Below are 4838 nucleotides of genomic sequence, written 5' to 3'. Positions count from 1 at the left end.
CTGTAAGAGGTGTGAACAAACAGGATATAACAGATGACATTAGCCTTCAAACAGCTTTTTGTTAAGTTTTGACCACTTGCTACTGACATCTAAAATGACATGCATGATGTACGTGACACAAATTGGATTATTATTTTGTTTTGTGGTGACTTCAAAAGGTAGGTTTAAAAAGATCAGCATTTATGATCAATTAAGGAAATAGAAATATGTGACGCAGTCTGTGAACACTTACCCATGCTAAAGTATTTTTTGTGATTTACTGCTTTCTACATAATGTAAAGAACATTCTGTGAAAATAACTTTGATATCTTTAATCTTAAGTAAAGCCAAGTCTAAGATTACAATTACAGTGAAATCAATGTTTAAAGTCAAACTTTAATGCTCCTATCTCATAATTATCTTATAAGACTTTAATCTGAATTTTTTCATTATAACGCTTACATTTTTAGCACTGGGCAACTGCAAGGGAAAGTGTGAAGATATTCAACTATCCACAATCAGAACTCCTCTGAAATCTGAAGTCTTGCTGCCTTGTTACTTTGAAACAAGCAATAACACCGCTAATAAAACAAACAAAGCGAGTTGGAGACACTTATCATCAAGTCTCCTAGAGATCACACAAGATGGGAATATCATCTTTAATTATCCTAGAGGAGGACGGGTGACTGTTTTCCCCATCCTAGCTGCAGTAGGAAACTTCTCCATAATTATTCATAATGTACAGGCCTCAGATTTTGGCTCATACTGCTGTGAGCTCAACCGGGAATGCCGGCGACTGAATATCACAGAAACAACCCGTCCAGAGAGTAAGAAGAATAATATTAGCTTTTTTTCATCGTAGTATTTGCAAAAACTATTTGCTACAGTGCAAGCATCATTCATTATTAATATGTACCTTTCCTTGTAGAAAATAATGTTTTAAACCCCTGGATATACTTTGCGGCTGGAGCTGGATTATTTATTCTGCTTTTTATTATAGCCTGCTTGTTTTTAAAATTCTGTGGTGAGTATTGTTTTTAGCTTTCAAGTGCAAGGATAAACAATAACAAATGTCACTTTAATATAGCCTATGTGTTACAAAGTCAGTTTTATCTTTGATAGGAAATCTCTTCTCTTGGATTGGAAATAGTTTAAATAGATCACCTACATATGTTAATGGAGTACAGACTGGAGGTAAGCTGCACTGTACACCCAATTCGTTTTTTATTCTGTTATCAATAAACTTTTTTTTTTAAATATAACAAAATTATAAATAATACTGAAAAGAAAGCAGATTCAAAACTTATGCTTTTTTCTTGAAGGTCGAAGCAGAGGAATTGAAACTGTTTATATGTGAAGAGTAAGACAAATATAATTGAATATAATGTATAAAAATTATCATCCATTTTCATGACAAAGGGCAGCGTGGGCTTTCTGCAAAAAATCCCCTGTACCTTCAACCACCAAACCCACACCGTCCCCACAGTAACTAGCAAAATCTATCTGTAAATATAAAATAAAAATATTAAATAATATAAAACATTTCTTAACAGGATGTGGTCAGTATGGTAGAAAATGGCGGTATAGAAACGAACAATTAGGTCTAGACGGCATGTGAACAGGATGCAAAAAACCCTATGTATACTTTAAGGATTTGTGATTTTTTTTAATCATTATTTTTACAGTTTGACCTAATCTGGAAAAAAGCTATATAACTTGGCATGTATCTGAAACAGATAGAGACTAATTGTGTTTGATAAAAGGTCCTTAGTTATATTAATACATTATTTTAAGTTGTTTTACCCTGCAAAAAACATTGCTAGTGTGCATGTTGATACAAAACAATAGCTCTAATACAAGATATGTTCGTGCAAGCTGTTTTCAGTTAAGACAGCACAAACATTCAGTTATAGTGTGGGACTTGACTTAAAGGCAGGGTGCATGGTTTTTAAAAAACACTTTGGAAAAGGGAGTCGGGCCGACTACCAAAACACACTTGTAGCCAATCAGCAGTAAGGGGTGCGTCTACTAACTAAGGCTATGTTTACATTAATGCGTTTATGCTTTAAAACGCGTTACTTTTGCTACGTTTACGCCTTTCATCTACACTACATCACCGTTTTCGACCCTCATAAACGGATTTGTTCGCAAACGCTGAAGACCCTGTTTTAGTTTGAGAACTCAGACGTTGCTCTGAGTGTAAATGAACGTAGACGGAGTCTTATGTAAACGAACAGCTGATGTTAACGTGACAGCCCATCATTTTCAAAGTAAAAATTATTTTATTCATGTAAATGTTGGTTTGCAACGGAGGTTTTGCCAAAAATAGTAAACATCTACCAACCAGCTATTATAAACGCTATATCGGATTGTTTTAACATGTATCCTTATAGATAATGTCTGTTTTATATTAATGTTTTGTATTGTTGGGTTTAATGTGTTTATGTTTTGTTTAAATTTAGTTAGCTTACGAAAGATAGACTGTAATTTTAAACGCCATGTAGGCGTTGCAAAGACCAATATGAAGGGAGAATTGTAATGGGTCAGACATTATTTTCCAGTTTAATGTGAGTTTTGTTTGCTACTTTAAAATGAATTTCGTTTCAGATAATTTGTATTAATTTTAATCGATGTTTTGTTTATAAGTTTTGTGAATATAAATGAATAAAAACAATAAACTCAACGTCATTAATATAATGCTCGTTTAGGCGCTTGCGCTTTTAGCTATTTGTGTGTTGCTAGCGGAGGACGTGCACGGACCTCGCACACTTTTAAAAATTAATGCAATATGCATTTCTGGTAGGCTAAAGCAATACTTCACTTCTTATTATGTTTGATTGAAGTTTGCATTTGCTCAAATTTATTTTTGCTTCACGTTCGCTACTGTTTAGTACTGTTCACTTGAATGCTTTCTTTTTAAATCATAAAGACCTTTCTGTTTAGTTATAAAATCAAAATTAAACTATTAATCATATTAATATGTTGTAGGGGGAGCTAGAACATTATAAGTGTTTATGTTTTGTTTAAATATAGTTAGCTTACGAAAGATAGACTGTAATTTTAAATGCCATATAGGCGTTGTAGAGGCCAATATGAAGGGAGAATTGTAATGGTCAGGGTCAGACATTATTTTCCAGTTTAATGTGAGTTTTGTTTGCTACTTTAAAATGAATTTCGTTTCAGATAATTTGTCTCTTAATTTTAATCGATGTTTTGTTGATAAGTTTTGTGAATATAAATTAATAAAAACAATAAACTCAACGTCATTAATATAATGCTCGTTTAGGCGCTTGCGCTTTTAGCTATTTGTGTGTTGCTAGCGGAGGACGTGCATGGACCTCGCTCACTTTTAAAAATTAATGCAATATGCATTTCTGGTAGGCTAAAGCAATACTTCACCTCTTACTATGTTTGATTGAAGTTTGCATTTGCTAAAATTTATTTTTGCTTCAAGTTCGCTACTGTTTAGTACTGTTCACTTGAATGCTTTCTTTTTAAATCATAAAGACCTTTCTGTTTAGTTATAAAATCAAAATTAACCTAATAATCATATTAATATGTTGTAGGGGGGAAATAGAACAGTATAAGACTTTCCCAAACACATTTTTATAGGTTCAAAAATAGTGTCTGTTATAGTTGCCAGCAAAGGACCCATGTATGACTTTTTGACAATATCGCACACCCCTAGGCTGCATAAACGTGCAAAGGTAAGCTATTATTAGAGTAATAAGTTATTTTACACTTTTATGCGCATGCCCAGTTACGTGATTGGTCATGTTTCATGCGTTTATGGTGGTGTATAGTGTGGATGAAGATTCTTTATAAAATGCCAGTATAAACGAGGATCGTTTTCATTTTAAAATGTTTTAAAACGCAAATGCTCTAATGTAAACATGGCCTAACATTATTGCCTGGGGTTGCGTATATGTGGGGCGGGTCTATCAAAAGAAGGTCCAAATTCTATTGGGGTAGGGGTGTGTTTGTTTAGGTGATTTCAAATATCAACATGGGCTTTCAGAGATCATGTACCCCGCCTTTAAGCCCTGTCCAGAAAATTGCCCCCTTAAGGTCCATTATAGGCATTTACATAAAAACAAGACATGGAACTGTAATATTTTTATACAAAATATCAAGTTTGCAGGACTATTATATCACAATGGTTTTAAAATGTTGTTTTATATTTCTTCAGTTATGTTTAATCTGTCTTTGCTGTTTCTTATAGACATCGATTTGAGAGTTAGTGTAAAACTGTAAAATAATATGTTGTATATGTAATAAATGTGAAAATATCCTGCATATGATTTCATCAATATGTTATTGTTATTATGGAGCAGAAATAAACTGTACATTATTGAATGTATTACAAACTCGTTTCCAGTAGATGGCGCATTTGGCTGTGTTTTTGTGTGATTATGTAAAACAATAGAAACGTCGAATAATGGTAAGACTTATAAACATTGACCACATAAATCAACATTTAAAGTGTTAAAAGATCTATTTCTCTATTGTTTAGTTTATGTAACACCCATGTTTATTGCTGTGTCAAGGCAAATTAATTTAACAGAAGACTTAATGATCATTTATCAGTATTTATCAGACTTATTTAGATTGTAAAGGATAAACATTTCTGATTGTTGTGGCTAAAATGCGCTCACCGTTTTAAAATGTATAAGTTTCTGATCTGATATGGGAAACGTGGCTTTTGTAACATGGTTTAAGTCTATACAAATCAGATATAAATAATAACATTGGTCAAGTGGTGAATAGGATGATATAATGTAAAAAAAAACCTGTGTGATAAATCTGTTAAATCGTTGATTTAAAGAGATATCCCTGATAGGTCACCAGGTGTTTATTTA

General features: G+C 32.8%; 1 long non-coding RNA gene across 1 annotated transcript; it reads left to right on the top strand.

Annotated features, from left to right (window-relative positions):
• Positions 1–1004, top strand: LOC135770472 (uncharacterized). The gene is made up of 3 exons (XR_010542637.1): positions 1–158; positions 450–806; positions 908–1004. It is a non-coding gene; the product is annotated as an uncharacterized lncRNA (long non-coding RNA).
• Positions 1005–4838: the final 3834 nt, after the last annotated feature.

The sequence above is a fragment of the Paramisgurnus dabryanus genome, chromosome 8 (assembly GCF_030506205.2).
Source record: "Paramisgurnus dabryanus chromosome 8, PD_genome_1.1, whole genome shotgun sequence".
Taxonomy (NCBI): Eukaryota; Metazoa; Chordata; class Actinopteri; order Cypriniformes; family Cobitidae; genus Paramisgurnus; species Paramisgurnus dabryanus.
The sequence above is the reverse complement of the archived record's forward strand: the minus strand, read 5'-3'. Positions and strand labels throughout refer to the sequence as shown.